The following is a 21,021-nucleotide window of genomic DNA, read 5'->3' as shown; positions in this document are numbered from 1 at the left end:
CAACCTAAGAAATCATGATTCACACAAGACATCACTGAAGCTAATAGGAGCATCATTTTGTGAGAAGGATTGAGAAGATTAAATTGCTAAAGCAGATGCTATGGGAGTTAAAGTGTACACGTTTTTTGGGGGGGGTTATGAAGAATATGTTTCATTTTTTGGGAAAATGGAAGGTGATTAACTCTCAAGTCCCTGTGACATACAGAGCACTTGGAAGCAGCCAGTGGTTAGCAATTTCTATTTGGCCAGCCATAGACCCACATCTTATTCAACTTCTGTTAGAAAAGTAAGTAATACTGAAGACAGCTCTAGTCTTGACCTGTACAAAGTTGCTCCTTGACTCTTGTAAAGTGACACACATGCAGTGATTTCAGTGAGGAGAGCAGGGCTGTGTGTCATTACATGTCTCACACAGAGAAAGCTACATATGACATTTCCTGGGGGCGTGTTCTTTTCCCCCTGCCTGATTGCTCCTGCTTATGAATGGTCAACATCATGCAGGGGAAGAAATCAACAACCTCAGAGACGAATTTATGCTAACACTCCTTAGTCTTAGCAAAAATTAAAATCTAAACTTTACCTTATAATATTTTCTCATCGAAGATGAGAAATAAAAAAATATATAAAAACTATGTTTTTACTCAGTTTATTCCTAACATGTTCAAACTGCTGAAAGGTCTTCTTCAATTCCAATCCTTGATTATATCACACGTGGACTTTGGTACCAACGCAATAATGTTTTGGTGAAAGAAATGTGCAGAATAAGACTTTTAATGCAGCTACGTATTAAATGGAACCTGTCACCATGAAAATGCAGTCTAATCTGCAGGCACCATGATATAGAGCAAGGTGAGCAGAATGATATAGAGTTTTGTGAGTAATGATTCAGTATAACCTGTTTTCATCATTTACACCTCTGCTCTTTTTGGGATTTTCGGTCCAGTGGGCAGTCCTATCAGTGACTGACAGCTTTCTATGTATAAGTTTGTATACAGAAATAACTGTCAGTCACTGATAGGACCACCCGCCGGGCCCAAAATTATTATTATTATTATTTATTATTATAGCGCCATTTATTCCATGGCGCTTTACATGTGATAGGGATATACATAACAAAAGCATTTACATAATCTTAACAAAACGAGTCAGCGACTGGTACAGGAGGAGCGAGGACCCTGCCCGCGAGGGCTCACAGTCTACGAGGGATGGGTGAGGATACAGTAGGTGAGGGTAGAGCTGGTCGTGCAGTGGTGTTTACTGCAGGTTGTAGGCTTGTCGGAAGAGGTGGGTCTTCAGGTTTCTTTTGAAGGTTTCCACGGTCGGCGAGAGTCTGATATGTTGGGGTAGAGAGTTCCAGAGTAGGGGGGAAGCACGGGAGAAATCTTGTATACGAGTGTGGGAGGAGGAGATAAGAGGGGAGTAGAGCAGGAGATCTTGTGAGGATCGGAGGTTGCGTGCAGGTAAGTACCGGGAGACTACGTCACAGATGTATGGGGGAGACAGGTTGTGGATGGCTTTGTATGCCATGGTTAGAGTTTTGAACTGAATTCTCTGGGCAATAGGGAGCCAGTGAAGGGATTGACAGAGAGGAGAGGCCGGGGAATAGCGGGGGGACAGGTGGATTAGTCGAGCAGCAGAGTTTAGGATAGATTGGAGAGGTGCAAGAGTGTTGGAAGGGATGCCACGGAGCAGGAGGTTGCAGTAGTCGAGGCGGGATATGATGAGGGCATGCACTAGTGTTTTTGCAGAGTCTTTGCTGAGGAATGCACGGATCCGGGAGATGTTTTTGAGTTGGAGTCGGCAGGAGGTGGAAAGGGCTTGAATATGTGGCTTGAAGGAGAGATCAGAGTCCAGGGTTACCCCAAGGCAGCGAGCTTGTGGGACTGGGGAGAGTGAACAGCCATTGACGTTGATGGATAGGTCGGATGGGGGATGTGAATGAGAGGGTGGAAAGATGATGAACTCTCCCAGAAAGAGCAGAGGTGTAAATGATGAAAACAGGTTATACGGAATCTCTTCTCAAAAAACTATATATCAATCTGCTCAGCTCCCCCTGCTCTATAACATGGTGCCTGCAGACTGGACTGTATATTCCTAGTGACAATTTCTCTTAAAAGAAAATGATAAAAAGAGCAAGTATCGGTATATTTCATTTTTTTTTTTTACTACAGAGGGCAATGGGTACAGCGCCTTGTAGCTTGATGAGAGATTGTTTCAGATGACCGGACTACACCCTTGTTTGTGTTTTACACATAAAAATTGTGTTGTCTCCAATAGCGATGTCTCTGGTGTACTTCGTAAAGAGTTAGCAAATGAGACCATTTTATTAGGGACTTCCTTGTATGATTGTATTATTGTTTGTAAGGTCTGTAAATAACACTTACCAGTCAGGTATCTATGATATCTTTAACTATCCAGAACAATTTTCAGAATGCAAACAGGCAATGTTTTCTGCTCAAGAGGACTACATGTATTTTGGTTGTAAAGTCATTGACTAATCTGCCTTAAAGGTACAGTTTGTACTATGTCCTAGAGTGCCAGTGTACTCATGGGAAGATGTCTGTTCTTTAGAGATGTGCAACATCCAAAGCAGAACTGGATAAACCAGCTTCACGCTGACTTATGAGCATGTTGAGCTGTCTACGACAAGTCTTCTGATCAGGACAAGCACACTCATTAAATACCACTGACATCTTAGGCAGACCAGGAGTCTCGAAGAGTTCAACCAAGAACAGAATATCTGTAGAGGTACATTTACACTGTGCGTTATGTGGCCTTAAACTACCTCCAATCGGCAATGTTTTCCGGTCAGAGGTCGTTTAATAAACAGTTTCACAAAGTCCTAGCCGTGTTCAGATGCACACTGAATGATCACCAATGGAACGTTCAGTACACACAGGTGGCCACTGTTCTCAGCAACACAGGTCCTATTTACACAGGATAATGTGCTACAGAGAATGATGATCTTTTGTGCAAACCAAAAGATTATTTCACCTGATCAACGCTGGTTTTGCTTGCTTGTCGGATTATTTTGGCACAAGCCTTGTAATGATAATCATGCATTGTAAAGGCTCCTTTAGGGTATGTTCACATGTCCAGTAACCATCAGTTAGAACGGATCTAGCAGCAATCCGTTGACAAAATAGTAGTGCAGACAATTTTTTATCCAGCTAAAAAAAAAAATTATTTCAATTGGATCCGTTTTTTTTAAAATTGAAGTCTATGCAAAACGGATCTGTTAAATAGCCATCAGTTTTCTTCCAAAATTTTTTTTTTCAAATGAAAGATCAATAAATGGCTTATTAACAGATCTGGTTTCCCTAAACTTCAATGTTAAAAAAAAGAATGTATCCAGTTGAAATCAGTTTTTTTTAGCTGGACAAAAAAAAGTTGAATCTGCACAACTATTTTGTCAATGGATTGCTGCTGGATCTGTTCTAATGATTACTGGATATGTGAACATAGCCTTAGGGTGCTTTCACACTGCATTTTGGCACCCATTCGTTGGTCCCATCAGGGCTTGCGTCCGAACCCCTGCAAAACAGGACTCTGGTGTATGGACCGATGGGGCCAAAGACTATAATGGTATGGACAGAGCGATTGATGTTCGGGCGTGTACGCCTGCTGGAGACTGACACCTAGACACAGTCTACTACATCTGAGTGTCCGCCTCCAGTAGGCATATACGCCTGAAAATGATGCACGACAGAACACACGTTTACTCTGTCAGCACCATTATTCTATGGCCCAGTTGGTGCATACGCCCGAATCCCGTTTTATGGGGGATTTGGATGTAAGCCCTGACGGGACCAACAAACGGGTGACAAAACGCAGTCTAAAAGCACCCTTAGATGGGAAGGGGTGCTTTGAGATAAAGGAACAGATCATCCTGGTAAAATTAGATTGCATTCTAAAAATGTATTTGGAGTAAGCAAGTAATTATACTACCCTTTTTGTTTGCTCAGAGATGATTAACTTAATGCATGCCAAATCATCATCATTTTCAGATTATTACCTTTTAGGGTTAGTCTGTAGCATCCTATGGGTTTACACAGTGCTCCTCAGTTTGGTTTGGAGGTAAGAGAAAAAGCTACATTATCCCTACTATGCATGACAGTACAAATCTACGCTTTCACATAACACGGGCCTTTAGGCCCGTGTTATAAATCATATGGAGGAATTGAAATAAATAACTTTTTAAGCATTTTACAATTTACAGACATTGTTGCTTTGTAGTATGGATCAGAATGTGGGTCCAGAAATAATTCTCAGATAGCTAGCTATATCATAAGATTGCTGACACCCTGCCAGAAGTGTTAGTCCAATATAATTATACAGTTTACCTCGTGAGATATTTTTCCATGTTTTGCTTGTTCCAAAAGCAATACGTCTTCCTTCTAAGTTTGTGCATAAAACCACCTCATCTGCAATATCATAGAAGAAAACAATTATTACAATAACACAGTAACTTGTTACCTGCAACAAAATGACACAAAAACTAACGAGTATATGATAAACATAATACGGGCCTAAAAGGCCCGTGCCATGGAAATATGTGGTTTTCCAAAAAAGTATTTTTATTAAAAAAAAAAATGCCTATCACATAAAACTATATAAACAACTGGAATTTACCAAATACTGCAAACCTGAGGAATACCTAGAGTTTCAAAATGTTAAGTAATCTTGCAGAAAATAGCAAAAAAGTAAGCTAAGGGGCCTAAAAGGCCCGCGTTACGCATCTAGGGTTAGGTAAATGCCGCTAGAGCGCATATAAAATCAGAATGGAAGGAGTATAGGAAATGCTGTGTTCCTCTTACCGTATACTATAATCATCACTTCTCACAGTTCCAAACCCATGTGTACAAACCGATTGCGATCCTCTGAGTCTTCATATCACGTTACTGTGATAAACACCGGCAGAGCAGGATGTATTATTGGAACGCTGCTCTGCAGCCGCTGTGTGGAGACGTCATTATGTGAAGGGGATTGGCTGTGGTGTGATTTTTAGTTTTACTACCTGTGTGATGCCAAAGACTTTGAAGAAATTTAATTTTTTATGTCACAGAAAAGTATTTGTGAACTGCTTATGTAAAGTATATTTCAGAGGTAGGTTGTATTTTGTAGCAGTAAAATCTGTCCCTCATCCCTCTTTTTTGCCAATAATTTATGATGAAGGTTAGAATAACAATACTGTAACCTAACCACTTGTATATAAACATGCAATGAACTGCAGCCTTTACTCGAGTCACTAGAGGGCGCTGCTCTAAAACATCTGTGGTCACTGCTCCGCAGACTTTTCCATCATCTTGTTTACTAGGACTGATGAATTGTGATGAAACTTTTTGCAATTAATTCATTTTCCGGGGCTTTATTGTTTGTTCTTCGTAGCACTTGGAATCATGCTTAAACTTACATTGAGATAGTGTGTTGATCTTTCTAGAATTCTAAATGAAATTGTAAATTCTTTAGCCGAAGGTTTATAGCTGTGTGTATATACAGTATGTGTTGTCTATCCTGTTAGTACAGTAGGAAGGAAGAATTCATGTACATGCTTCTTTATTTGGAGGGTATTTTAAATTAACATTTTTATGCCTTATTATTGATGGTCCAAAAAAATCCACTTTAAATAAATTGCTCATTAAAAAAAATGAGCTTCCTTTTCCTTAACCGTCCATATAGACTGATGGCGCTCCAGTTCCATGGCAGCAAGTCATTTGCGTAAGCAGGTTTTCCGGTAGTGAGAATGATGGTAAACCTGAAATGTCTGAGCTGTGTTTTATTGTAACCACATTAACAGGCTTCCTGATTCCTTGGATTGTACCTACATGTATTATCATAATTGATATGTATAGATCTAAGTATAAAAAGAGGTTTTTAGTGACTCCAGTGATACATTTATATCATGCAATCTGTTAGCATAAATTACCCAAAATGTTAAAATTAATTAGCAGTTAATTATAATGAAGCATCTAATAAAGTAAAGAAAAAACTTTTTTAATCCGGCGTTTTTGGCAGCAGTAGTTTCTATTGGACCAGTGTAAGCTTGACATAGTCTATTTAGTCAGTATTGGACTGGGAAGCCATGGAACCACCAGTAACCTAGAGGCCCACTGTTACATTGCATACAAATATTACATTACGCTGATTGACAAATTCACCTATAATAATAATAAACTGGATAATTTATTACATGAACGATGAGATGCTGCCTTTGTAAATAGTGAATCAAATGTATTGTGCTAACCACTGCTCATATAGAGGAGTGGGATGCAACTCCTTTACAGGGGGCCCACCGGGGGATCCACCGGAGCCCCATGGGCCAGTCTGAGTCTGCATTTAGAGATACACCTGCCTCATTTAGAGGAAATATGATGCCACATTTTTTTAGATGGTGTAATTTGTTATTGATCACTTCCCACTTTACCGATTGTCTGGATGAAAAGGTTTTAGTACCACGCTAGACCTAAGTAGTCATGAAAGCTTGCTTTGTACCAACATTTATTTTATTTTTGTTAGCCATTAGTCATATCTACAAGATTATTGTTTTGTTTCTCTTACTGAGAGCAATCACAGTAGATGGACGTGATGCTTTTTGGGGTCATCCCCCGACCTATCGGTCTGTACAGTCCTGTAACCAAGCATGGGTAGATAGTTTGGATGTAGTCTTGCTGGGTCCACTCTGAGAACGCGTCACGGTTCGGAGTGTCGTCAGATTTGCCTGCTCACTTCATTTGCAAGTCTTTTTAAAGACAATCTTGCTGCGGTGGGAAGATGGAGAGCCAAGCGTAGTGCCTGAGTCTAGTCCCAGCCGCCATGTGCTAAGTGCAGCTGCAGTCAGTGGTGTCCTGGAGGAAAGCAGGGAGCTGTGACATCTCCCATCTATCTGTTCTCACTAAATTGCTTGTGTATGTACTGTACATCTCAATTGACCTGCACCACCAGAAAAGGAGGTTGAGTTTTTCTCAGCTGTTGGCCTCTGTGAGTGAAGGGGTTAAGGGATATGCCTAGCACCTCCCCTCAGTGTAAGTTTTGTAATGTGAGCTGCTTGGTTTTTTCTTTCCTCCCTTTCTCTCCCACTACACCCCCTCCACCTCCTCCTCCTCCTCTGTCTCTCTTCTCTGCCTTCTGGCAAATGACTGAGGCTGCCTTAGTGTGAATGTGTGTGTGTATGTATGGTTGCTGTGTGCCTGGTGTATGTGTGTGCAACAGCAAACAGCAAGCTCTCTAGACAGGGAGCTGGAAAGGGAAGGCTTGGTGCTGAGGTGAGACAAATTCATCTTCTTCCCCTGCTTGGCTAATGGGTTTGTGAGCAGAGCTCAGACTGCAGCACTGCACTGGGGGACTACATTGTGTCTGCCTGGGCATGTGTGAAGTTAGGAGGCTTAACCTGATTCCTGCATTGTCTCTGGAGGCTGGAAGCACACACAGCCAGTTGGCTGGTACATTGTGAGCCATTAACAGGGAGCCCATCTGTTATTGGTTTTGCCTGGAAATCTGGAGACAAGCAATTAATAATTGATGAGTGTTGTGCAGTAGCTGGACAGGCAGAAGAGGGAGAGAAACTGAGCAGGGTGTCCTTAGAGGGGAGGGCAGGGGAGAGGAGACAGCATGATGGGAGCTGCTGACTGCCTGCTCCAGGAATGAAGCCCTTGAGTCTGCCTGGCTTTTGTTCTGCACCGGGAGGCAGTCTTGCCTGGAAGTGCTCTGAGACATATGTGGTCCCCCTCTGCAACAGAAGACACAGAGAGTGGGGCACAGGAGGAGCAAGGGGTGGGGGGAAGTGAGCCGCAGGACTGGTTTGAATAAACTTGTGGGTAAGTAGCTCTCTTTTTGGGGAGGAGGGGGGAGCGAGGTGCTGAGCAGTCTGATTCTGCAGTGTATAGACTGTATGCCTTTCCATAGTGCATTGTGGGAGGAGAGTTGCAGTGCATGGTGACATGATGCTATGTGTAAGGGTTAGAAGGCGGGCCCAGCTCCTGGACCACTACCTAGTGCAGGCACTGCAGCACCTAGCAGACCCCTGCTGAGAGAGAGGGGGCAGTGAGCTCTGCTTCTGGAATATCTGCAGCAGACTGGTCCTACAGCTTAGTAGGACTCTCCGTGCCATCAATGAGACGAGGATGACTGATAATATTGTATTCTGCACATCATTGCAGATTGGTTCTGAACATAGCGGGATTCTGTCACGTAACCCTGAATTTAAGGGAAAGTCATCAGATTGTGTCCTCTTGTCTGGACGTCTTCACAATCTGCAGGGATTTCCAGTGTCTTTCCTCGCTAATACACATATTGTGATCTTTTGGTTGATGGCCACTGTGGTGCTGACAGTGACTCCTTTTGCTTCCTGTGTCTTACAGTGTGTTAGGGATGGGAAATGGGAAGATAAATGGATTGCCATTGACGTACTTGGTCTAGATCTATTCACTGGGACCTGGTATCCCGATAGTGACAAGTCATGTGTATCACCGGAGAGCTCGGCCACTTCCGTCTTTCAGCATTTAGCAGTATACATGACATTCGCTGGCTACTCTGAGATGTTAGAAAGTCCTAAAATATCAATCATCATTAATTATTCTGGAAGACGTTGACTTCTCAGTACTTTAATGTTGCAGGTGTTCATTGTTTCCTGTGGTAGTAGTGTATAATGTGTGAATTGTGTAAGTGGCACTGATGTCCACTTTTGAAATCCGACTGTTGACTCGCTGAAGTCTTCACGCTCATAAGCTGTAGGTGCCGCCAGAAGTTGACCTTCTACAAAGCTGGGTAAGCTGGTGGCTCTAGCATACTGAAACGTTCTACTGTTAACAGTAATGATCACCTCTTGTTAATAAATGGCCTACGCCAACTATACGTGCATACTGCGGCTTATTGCAGATTTTCCCATTTATTGCTGAAATCCACAATGGATACTCAACACAGTGGAGTCATTGTAGTCTGCAGCAAAATCTGCAAATGAAGACATGATATTCTTTTCTTATTTTAAACCTTTTTTTATACCCTCTCTCCTCTTTGGGCTGTTATGCCGACCTCCTGTGCTCCTTCCCATATGACACCTACAGCCAATCAGAGGCGTAGCGACCACATGGGATGGAACACTGGGACTGTGGACTCGCTGACTGTCGTCTTCTTTCAGTTTTTTTAAACTCTTAATGACTTTGTTAGTCCACAGGGAAATTTGCAAGATCAGCACGGTTTTATGTGGATCTGCCACTCCTGACTACCTGTGGAAACTTGTGAATTTGCTGTGAAAAGTATCCCCAGCAAATTCACAATCTGTCAATTTACTATTTAGGTATGGTCACTTGTTGCATTTTTTTTTTCTGAACCAAAAACCAGAATGATGGCAGGAAAAACACTACGTACAATACACATTTTTCTGATTCATTTTTATGCTTATTTTTTGCAGAGGTTTTACTTGCGTTTTTCACCTATTCATTTGAATGGTTGAAAAATGCTGCAGAAACACTGAAATAATAGGCATGCTGCATCTTGGCAAAAATGCAGCAGGGCTCAAAATATACACAGCAAAAAAAACCAACATGTGCATGAGATTTCAGGAATAGCATTGATTTTGCTGGTACTGTAAAACGCTGCCTATTTTACACACCCAATACGCGGTGTAAAAAAAAGCTGCAAAAACACCAAGTGTGAACATACCCTAAATATAGAATGTAGCCATTGTTCAGTGCATTGTGTACTGCAGAAGGTAACACAATTGCATTACACAGATTGTGTATTTAATATGTTTAGCTGAACTGAGTAAATGAGTGTGTACAGTTTGCTTATGGATGAGGCATACAGACAAATTAGCACTACTTCTACTATTAGCACAACTACCAAAAGTCAAACTAGCCATAGATACAGGTTTTCTTGCCAGATCTCACCAATTTCAGTTGGATCAGACTACAACTTAAAATCTTATTCAGACAGCCTGGAAGTGGGTCTCTTGATCTGAACTTGACAACTTCATAAATGTCTATGAGGCTGTCAAGTTTTTGGCAGAAGACCTGTGGCAAATCAGAATATTGCAGTCCGTATTTGGACTGCGTCTCATGGACGTCTGAATGAGGCTTAATTACTTTAAGGACTGACCATCAATCCCTAGGGTATGTCCTTTCAAGGAAAGCAAGGACCTGACAGTTTAGATTTTAACCTGTCTCATGCACTTTCATATCACACTTTAGCCACACGTCAGGGTTTCCATCTGAAGCCCTGAAAACAGGATTTAGTTGTATCTGCCGACATGGTAATTGACTTTAAATACAGTGAAAGAAGTCACTTTGTGCTCTGTCTGACCTCATTTTTGGCAAGTATCTACCTTTTTCAGGTAGGCACAAAAACGTGGGTCCACCTGAAAAGGAGGACACTGCTGAAAATTAGGCCAGACATAGCACAAAGTGACTCCATCTGCTTAATTACAGTCAGCTTCGCCATTGGTGGAAACATCTGAATCCTGTTTTTCAGGCCCTACGGAACCACTGGGGTGGGGCAACTACGTGATGCGAACCCGGCCTTATTCTTTACTTGGCCCATAGCTAGTTGGTGTTGGTCAGCGTCATCTATTGAAATATCATGCACGTGCCCAGCCGTGCACATCTAGAGCTCTCATAGTTGACAGCTCCATTGCCTACTAAAATTTATCTATCTACAAAATAGGAGTATACATACATTAATTTTTGGAAATTTGGATCCAGCCATGAAATGTCTGTGATTAGGGCAGAGGTGCAATACTAGATTCAAACCACTGAAAACATCGGTACAGTTTATGTAAAGAAAAAAAAAAAGTGGACCTTTTGATCCCTTTAAAACGTTCTAGGTCCCTGAATCTTTTATTTTTCCCTGGACTAAGGACACATGGAAACACATGGTTAAAGGCAATCTGTCAGCAGAATTTCTGCCCCCAAACTATTTATATGTGCATATAGCTCTTTCAAAGACAAGTCCAGCAATACCGCTACATGGCCTGTCCTTTTCTCTTTCACTGAGAAATCAGCGTTTGAATTGATGTGAAAATGAGTCTGAAGAACTGTGGTAGACCTGAAGCCTCTGTCACTCCAGCTCTATTCCTCCTCCTGATTGACTGACAGCCTCTCTGCTGTGTGACTAGGCAAAGGAGCTGTCAGTCAAGCAGGAAGAGGAGGTGGCGTTTGTTGGGGAATAGAGATGGAGTAAAAAAGGCTTCTGATCTACCATAGATCTACAGCCTCATTTGCATTTAAATTCACACTCTGATTTCTTAGTGAGGAAGGAGCATACTGGCCATGTAAAGATATTACTGGACTTGTTTTTGAAAGAACTACATACGCATATAAATAATTTGGCGTGTGAAATTATGCTGACAGATTCCCTTGAAGTGAATGACAAATGTGTATATATTTCCTGTAGATATTTATGGCCTTGTTTAGGCCTTTTCTGAAGAAGGGTCTTTACTGGGACATCACTTCTCATTTACTCAGTTGGAGGCACAGATTTTGAAGGGTAAAATTTACTGGCCTTACTGCTTTTCTTAGTTCTTAAAGGGAATTTATACCTATATTTGACCCATCTAAACTATTAATATGGGCAAACAGGTTATAGACTGCTGAGGAGAGTGATACTTCTTTGCCTCATATCAGATGCCTTGTTGAGAAATCATCTTGTATCACTTTATATAAATGACCTCTTCCAGGCTATGGGAGGATGCTGCCTGGAAGATAACTCTGCCTCCAGAGCTTATTTTACATGAAGGGGGAGTTACCAGTGTGAGACAAGTAACTAACACAGAACAGGAGAAATTAACTTTGTCTTCTTGCAAACACATTTTTTGTTTCTCTCTCAGCTTTGCTGTATTGTAACAATATTACAACCCTGTCTGCCTGTGATATGGAAGCTGAAGCTGAGAGGAGCCGGCAGATGTGTCAGGTATAATCATATACAGCACTACAGTGAGATCAGGAGAGCAGAGAACGGCCATCACATATCACACTGGTAACTCCCCCTTCATGTAAAAAAAGCTCTGGAAGCAGAGTTATCTTCCAGGCAGCGTCCTCACCATAGCCTGGAAGAGGTCATTTATATAAAGTGATAAAAGATGATACGAGGCCTATAGGTAGGACTTTTTTTTAGCAGTCTATTACCTGTATGCCCATATTAATATTTTAGATAGGTCTAATATGGTGACAGATTCCCTTTAGTAGGAGCATCTGTCCATAATTGATCTTCTCAAATGTTGGAGCCCATGAGTTTGGACCCAGGACTGCCACCAGGAATTTCAGGGCCCCATACTGGCACAATTTTCGGGCCCCCTTGAGACTCCGCCCCCGGCTCCACCCCAGATCCACCTCCACCCCTCAAACCTTCCACAGTCCCACCACCCACTCTTGGAAAAACTCCACTTCTGCACCATATCCTTACCAATCACACATTAACAGTTCCCATCGAACACCATATCATATGATCTGCAACATGATCTAAGGAAAGATAGGGGAAAGCTGTCCCTACAGTAAGACTAAGCTGAATCCCTACGATGTAGCGGGCTGCCTGTTCCTAGCAAACAGACCCGCCTTAGTCCTCGGCTAGTCTGAACGAAGACCTATAGCATAAAGGGAGGGGTCCCTAAAAGAACTAAGCACTGGGACAAAAATGGGACACCTCCTAAACAGATAAGTTGTTGCAGAACACAAAAAGACAAACTGACAAAAAGGTACTAGAGGTCCCAGAAGGACCAAGCAAACTGACAGAGAAAGGCACAGAAGCACCTGGCTAGAGAAACAGTCAAACACTGAAGTCCAGCACAGCCAAAAGGGCGGAGCTGGAATATAAAGGCAGATGGTCACGTGACCACAAAACACAAGATGGAAAAAACAAACAGGACGGTTCTAACATCACATACATAACCATCTGCTTTTTTTTTGGCCAAAAGATTTTTTAAGCCACCACCACGACTAGGTAGAATTTTTGGCCGGGCCCTACTCTGCTCTAACCTATTAAAACATTGTTAAAATACCCAATACTCTTTTCAGGTTTATATTTACTTACGATATTTCTCTTTTAGGGAATGTGTCACATACATTTTTTAAAATGAACACTAATACCACATACAAGGGACAAATATTGTCACATCATGTCTGAACCACATTACCACCACATAGTGACCAAATAATACCCTATACAAGGAACAAATACTACCACTCCATGAACAGACCACATATTACCACCACATAGTGACCGAATACTACAATACTGATCATTAATAAAAAAAAACACAATACTAATATTAGCATAAGGCTATGTGCCCACGATGCAGAAATGCTCCGGATTTTTTCCTGAGCGTTTCTGCATCTCCCTGGCAGAAAAAAACCCATGCGGATGGTACATGCTTTTTTCCTGCCAGGGACAAGCAGAAGTGAAGCGTTCTTCACATGCATTTCCGCCTGCGGGTTGTTAAGCGCATTCCAAGCGATTTTAGCATCACTTGGAAAGTGCTTGACAACTTGGTCACACTATATAAATCCATGCAACTGTCATGGATTTATATAGTGTGACCGAAAGAATGGTAAAAAAATAAATATTATACTTACCTTCTGATGGCCCCCAGTGTCCTTGTCTTGGCCTGCCGACGTCAGCGGTCGCGTGACCCGTCACATGACTAAATGATGTCACCACAGGTCGTTTTAGTCTACCGCGAGCTGCCGGCAAGCCGAGACAAGGACACCGGGGGCCATCAGAAGGTAAGTATAATATTTATTTTTTATTTTATTCTTTTTTTTACAGGTACTATGGTACCCGGGTCGGGAGGAGAGTCTCCTCTTCTCCAAACCCGGGTACCATCCGTACATTGAAACGCATGGAATACGCATCTGCAAATGCTGTGATGCGGATTCCATGCGGTCCAATGCAAGTCAATGGCGGCGAAAACGCAGCGTTTCCGCAAAATAATTGGTAGTGGTGTGGATTCTTCCGCAATGATAATCCGCAGCGGAAATTTCCGCAGCATGTGCACAGCACATGCGTTTTATCGTTGGGGAACATGGCAGACCTTCTACCAAGCATTTTTTAAGCATTTCTGCAGCTGAATTGCTGCTGCGGAAATGCTTAAAAAATGCATAGTGGGCACACAGCCTTAGTGAAATTATGCACAGGAGCTCTGTATATAGTATACAGTGTATGGTGTTAAGCCCCCGTCATACTAAGCGAGATCGCTGCTGAGTCACAAGTTTTGTGACGCAACAGCGACCTCAGCGTTTGACATGTAGCAGTGACCAGGCCCCTGCTGTGAGATCGCTGGTCGTGTCGAAATGGCCTGGACCATTTTTTGATCGTTGAGGTCCCGCTGGGTAGCATGCATCGGTGTGTTTGACACCTTACAAACGACCTCGTTAGCGACTCAGAACTGAGACACATAGGCGTGCATTTGCGTTGCATCGTTATACAGGTCGCTACGGGTCACTGTATCGTTGCTGCGTTGTTGGGAAGATCTGACTGTTTGACATCTCACCAGCGACCACACAGCGACGCAGCAACGATCCCTGCCAGGTCATATCGTTGTCGTGATCGCTGTAGCGTCGCTAAGTGTGATGGTACCTTAAGTGTTGGTACCACACTGACTCACCAGTGATATTACACACAGGAGCTCTGTACATAATAAACAGTATATAGTGTCAGTATACAGGTAATATAGGGACTCACCAGTGATAATATACACAGGATCCCTGTATGTAGTATATAGTGTCAGTGTACAGGTAACACACTGACTCGCCAGTGCCATTATACACAGGAGCTCTGTATATAGTACACAGGTAATACAGGGATCACCAGTGACAATATACAAAGGAGCACTGTATATAGTATATAATGTACTGGTAATACAGTGATCACTAGTGACATTATATACAGAAGCTCTGTATATAGTATATAATGTACAGGTAACAGGGATCACCAGTGACATTACACACAGGAGCTCTTTATATACTATATAGTGTATAATGTACAGGTAACACACTGACTCACCAGTGATGTCTCATCTGATTACAATCCTTTGCCTTCTTCATCTTCATCTTGCCAAACCTTCATGTCGACGTCCTTACGTCGGGACTCGGTCATTGCAGTTTGCTGCAGTGATCACCGTGCTCCTGAAAATAAAAAATGTTACATATACATACTCATATGTTTCCCGAATAAGAAATTCCCCGCATTGCGCACCTGAAAAATAGACATGCACCCTCAATTAACATATAAATTAGTTATTATGCAACCCACCATTACAAATATAATTGTAATCCACCACTGTGCTCCCACTAACTATAAATATCCACTTTCCCCCACCCAATAAATAAATTAATTAGCACCTGTACTCTTTACCCCAATTCAGTACAAGTCACACTCCTGCATCCTCAACGCCCTCCACTCTGTACCTCTTGCTCCCTTGATTCATTATATTTACATGCCCCCTCCGCCCCAATTCGTTATCTCATGTCCTCTCTTTCTCTCCCACCCCCACTTCATCATTTGTTGTACCCCACTCTCAATGCATCATCATTTACTGTCCCCCATCCCCAGTCTCAATACATCATCATTTACTCCCCCCACCCTCAGCTCATCATTATTTGCTCCCCCCATCCCCAGTCTCAATACATCATCATTTACCCCCCCACCCTCAATTCATCATTATTTGCTCTTCTCACTATCAATTTATCATTATTTACTCTCCCCACCGCCACCTTAAATTCATCAATTGCTGTCCCCGTTCCCCACCCTCAATTCATTAATTGCTGTCTCTGTCCCCCACCCTCAATTTATCAATTGCTGTCCCTGTCCCCCACTCTCAATTCATCAATTGCTGTCCCTATCCCCCACCCTCAATTCAACAATTGCTGTCCCTGTCCCCCACCCTCAATTCATCAATTGCTGTCCCTGTCCCCCACCCTCAATTCATAATTTGCTCTCTCCACCCCCACCTTAAATTCATCAATTGTCTCCATCTCCCATCCTCAATTCATCATTTGCTATCCCCTTTTCCCCACCCTCAATTCATCACTTGCTGTCCCCCGTTCCCCACCCTCAATTCATCAATTGCTGTCCCCACCCCCCACCCTCAATTCATCATTTGCTCTACCCCACCCACCTTTAATACATCATCATTTGCTCTCCCCACACACCCATTTTATTAATTTTATTTTTAAAAAAAAGTTTTTCATACTTACCTCCCATACGATCCCCTGGAGCTCCACTTCTGGTAGTAGGGACTGTGCCACATTTCATGTTGAGTGCCTGATTAAATACACTCTCTGTTTGGAGATTTGCGGTCGGAAGTGACATCATGTGTACCACGAACAGGAAGTACTCCACTGGATGTGCTGTTTTTGGGTTCCAAATACCGGATGTAGCGTCAAAAGAGGAGGGGATTTAGCCAGAGGCATTCAGATATCAATAATTAGCATGCGCTCCAGCTTGGGATCCAGTGAGCAGAAAGAAAGAGGGGGGCCGCCCGGTGAGCATGAGCAAAGAGGGAGGCCCAGCCGCTCGATGAGCAGAAGCAAAGAGGGAGGCCCAGCCCCTTCTTTGCTTCTGCTTACCAGGCCCCATACGCCAGTAAGGGTAGTAATGCCCTGTTTGGACCACCAAAGGTGCCATAGGTGCTGTAAGGTTTTAGGAAAATTAGCAAAGTTACAATCATTCTGTCTATATATCTGTTGAGGTATTGTTAAGTATTAAACATACATTTTGGTACATTTACCCTTTACTGGTAACTGAATGTACGCAGATATTTTATTGATGTCATTCTCCTAAAATTTAGATAGGTCTGAATCCGAACTCTGAGTGAATCTGCAAACTAGTACTTGGGAAGAAACAGCTTTTTCTGCGTCTGCTGTTTTTGGTAAGTGTCATTATTGCTCTGACATTTAGTGAGGATCCTGGCCCGTCCTTGCAGCAGACAGATTTCTAGACATGTGTAGTATCCCACGACCTGTTGCTGGCTAGTGCCCAGTGTACATTGATGGTAAACTACTGGTGAAACCACAGGTCCTCTTCTCTGCCAGACCCTTGCACAGACTTGGCCTCTTGTTGGCAGCTGCACATAGAGCAGAGGGGTTTTTCACAATGATGATACATAGACACTTTGGCTCCAACTCCACTTCAGCTTTGAGTTAGAATCCAGACGTTTTGGAACTCACTTGCTGGCTGTAATGGTTTTATCTGTCATCTCCTTGGCATTATTAAATAATTAACACTTTAATTGCTTGTATGCACTGTAGCAGAGCAATACGAGTATGCACTTCTGGCAATGTAAAAAGCATTTATGGATGGTTTTTATTTTCTGTGTCTTAGGTATAAACTGAAAAAAAAAAAGGTCAGAGTGAAAAATAGTTTGGAGCTTCTCTACCCTGCCCCCACCAGTTATCTGTGCTTACTCTGATAGTTCCTGCTGCTCTGTTTTCCCACTGTGATGAGATTATTGTCTCATAGAAATTGGTCTCTTTTAAAGTGACCATTGCTGAATAGAGCCTGTCTGCAGTTCTTTTTACTGGGTTACAAATTGGCATATCAATAGGACCAGGTGGCTTAACCCCTACCTCTCTAAATCTTCATCCTTGCCTCAAGCTTTCTCTTATTTTTCTAACCACAAAAAGGGTGTTATAGAGTGTTGGGATTATATTCCTTGTTTACTGTGTAGTGGATTGGAAGGGCTGTAATCTTCAGTGGTAATATATTGCCCGGCACGATTACTGTTCCTAGATCAATTGCGGAATGTTTAAAGAAGAAAAAAAAAAGAAAAAAAAAAGTAACCAGACAATGATTTTGAAGCCTATATGGCAACAACATTCAATTAATAGACAAAAGCTTATTTACAGTGGACAACTTTATCTCAGGTAGGGTTAAGCATCTGGTATTTCAGTACCACAACAGAATTTTTTTTTCTGCTATGATAGAAAGTAATTCTAACCTATGCCAGGGTAACACCTACAGTCAGGGCCAAAAGTGTTGTCACCCTTGAAATTGGTCCGGAAAATGAAGTATTTCTCCTAGAAAATTATTGCAATTATACGTTTTGTTATACACATATTTATTTATTTTGTGTGTATTGGAACAGCACAAAAAAACAGAGGAAAAGGCAAATTGGACCTAATTTCACACGAAACACCAAAAATCAGCCTGACAAAATTGTTGGCTCCCGCAACTTAATATTTGATAGCTCACCCTTTGGAATAAATAATTGCAATCAATCACTTTCTATATCCATCCACAAGCTTTTTACACATCTTAACTGTAATTTTGGAACATTCTTTTTTTGCAAACTGCGCCAGGTCTCTCATTTGAAGGGTGCCTTCTCCCGACAGCAATTTTAAGATCTCTCCACAGATGTTCAATGGGATTTAGATCCGGACTCATTACTGGCCACTTCAGAACTCTCCAGTGCTTTGTTTCCGTCCATTTCTGGGTGCTTCTAGTATGTTTGGGGTCATTGTCCTGCTGGAAAACCCATGACCTAGGGCTCAAACTCATCTTTCTGACACTGAGCAACACATTGCAACCCAAAATCCTTTGGTAATCTTCAGATTTCATGATGCCTTGCACACAGTCAAGGCACCCAGTGCCAGAGGCAGTAAAACGACCCCAAAACATCTTTCAACCTCAACCATATTTAACTGTAGGTACTGTGTTCTTTTCTTTGTAGGCCTCGTTCCATTTTTGGGAAAGAGTACAATGATGTGCTTTACCAAAAAGCTCTATCTTGGTCTCATCTGCCCACAAGATGCTTTCCCAGAAGGATTTTGGCTTACTCACGTACATTTTTGCAAACTGCAGTGTAGCTTTTTTATGTCTCTGTGTAAGCAGTGGGGTCCTCTTGGGTCTCCTGCCAAAGCGTTTAATTTCATTCAAATGTTGACGGATAGTTCGTGTTGACACTCTGAGTCTGCAGGTCAGCTTGAATTTCTTTGGAACTTGATTGGGGTTGGTTATCCACCATCTGGACTATTTCATCAATTTTTCTCTGCCATTCTCGTTCAGGGAGATTATTTACAATGCCATGGGTTGTAAACTTCTTGATTATGTTGCGCACTGTGGACAACGGAACATCAAGATCTCTGGAGATGGACTTGTAACCTTGAGATTATACTTGATATTTTTCAACAATTTTGGATATTAAGTCCTTAGACAGTTCTATTCTATATCTTTCTGTTCTCCATGCTTAGTGTGGCACACAGACACAAAATGCAAAGATTGAGTCAACTTTTTCCCTTTTTATCTGGTTTCAGATGGGATTTTCATATTGTCCACACCTGTTACTTGACACATGTGAGTTTGAACGAGCATCACATGCTTGAAACAAAGTTGTTTACCCACAGTTTTGGAAAGGTGTCAACAATTTTGTCTGGCTTATTTTTGCAGTTTTTTATGAAGTTGTGTCCACTTTGCCTTTTTTTCTCTGTGTTTTTGTGTTGTTCCAATACACACAAAAAAAATTAAAATGTGTATAACAAAACCTGTGTAATTGCAATAATTTTCTGGGAGAAATACTTCATTTTCTCAAACAATTTCAAGTGTGCTAACACTTTCGGCCATGTCTGTAGAACACATAGTGAAAGGGTTTCTCCACAACCTTTATATTGATTAACTATCATTAAAGGGGTATTTCCATCTTCAAGATGACCCTTTGAGGGGTTCTGCTTCTCGAAACCGATGTTTTAACAAACTCTCCTGTTCTTCGTAGTCCTGGTTTGTACAGTGCATGAACTAGACGTTAGGAATATTTTTCTCACTCCAGTTGAAAAGCTTGGGCGTTAAAGTTTGGTGTGAATATGGCCTCTGGAGGCTAGCTCGAGCTGCAAAGCTGCACGGTGCCTCGTAAACCTTAAGTGCCATTCAACTTCCACTCCAAAACCTTTCTTGTGATGGCATACATATAAAGTTTTCCTATTATTATACTGTGCAGAAGAGTCATCCGAGAAGTAGTAGACCTTGCTCAAACTTCGTAGGATGTCAGTTTTTATCACTGAAATACATTTTTTTGGGAACAAATGAACAGCTATTGAATCATGAAGTAAGCATTCAGATATCATAACTGCACTTTTTGTATTTTATTTCTGACTGTAAGCAGAGCCGGCTTATTACTATTCAGCAGAGAACAGACCGGACTCTGCGCTCATCGCACAGGGCGCTAGGGGAGAGATTGCACAAGGGAGACACCACAGGGACCAGCCCCTGAAACGAGCATCACTGATGACACTTTGTTTCAGGGCAGCAAACAAAGCTAGCGGAGTGTCCGGATGTCCCAGCCCCCTTCCCTTCAATGACTCTTCATTTCACGGCAGAAAAGGGGAGTGACAGCAGTTTCTGCCAGCACATGACTATTCGTTTGCGTATCCCATCATGCACTGGGATTCTCAAACGAATCGTCATATGAAGTGGGTAATATATACAGAACCCTAAGTTGCAGTACAGTGAATGGTAGGGAATTTTACCATGACTTGAATTACAAAAGTTATTCGTTTTTAAAGATTTATTAATTGAAATTTACTTTTGGGTTTTGGACTAACCCTGTAAGGACTATCAGCTGGTCACAAAAACCCTCTACAATGTCTTCTGCGCTTTTAGAAACAGTGTCTAAAGTCCACCTCTCACCAGATATCCATGGTTTATAAGTTATACTATCTACCATAGCCTCTTCAAAATGATTTAATATTTTTTCTTGGAAAGCCTTTACTGGAGGACACTTTTTGCAGATATTTTGGTAACAGTTTGAACTCTTTTCTGGAGACATTATTTGAGACACATACTTTGTAATCACCGAGGTTGGACTCATTAATCTGAATAATCTAAATTTAGGCTATGTGCCCACGTAGCAGATTTGATGTACAGCGTTTTTGCCTCTCTCTGGCAGAAAAAAACGCATGCAGATTTACATGCGTTTTTTCTACCAGAGAGAAGCGTTTTTTCAGCGTTTTTACATGCGTTTTTTCAAGCACTTTTCTAAGCGATTTTGAGCATCACTTGGAAAAGTGGTTGACAAGTTGGTCACACAATATAAATCCATGCAAC

At 42.0% G+C, this 21,021-nt stretch overlaps 1 protein-coding gene across 9 annotated transcripts in view; it reads left to right on the top strand.

Annotated features, from left to right (window-relative positions):
- ZMIZ1 (zinc finger MIZ-type containing 1) overlaps positions 1-21,021 on the top strand; it is a 479,207-nt gene that overhangs the window by 395,913 nt on the left and 62,273 nt on the right. The window contains exon 1 of one of the 9 annotated variants that reach the window (XM_073686025.1): positions 7,092-7,262. The exons of 6 other annotated variants lie outside the window; for them this stretch is intronic. The gene's annotated coding sequence lies outside the window, so the exon portion shown is untranslated. Of the gene's footprint in view, positions 1-7,091; positions 7,263-7,336; positions 7,815-8,637; positions 8,764-21,021 lie in introns of those variants that run through there. 2 more of the 9 variants (XM_073686028.1, XM_073686026.1) reach the window with 2 other exon arrangements.

Source organism: Phyllobates terribilis, unplaced genomic scaffold (assembly GCF_046119375.1).
Source record: "Phyllobates terribilis strain yellow unplaced genomic scaffold, ASM4611937v1 Scaffold_5__5_contigs__length_657084704, whole genome shotgun sequence".
Classification (NCBI taxonomy): Eukaryota; Metazoa; Chordata; class Amphibia; order Anura; family Dendrobatidae; genus Phyllobates; species Phyllobates terribilis.
The sequence above is the reverse complement of the archived record's forward strand: the minus strand, read 5'-3'. Positions and strand labels throughout refer to the sequence as shown.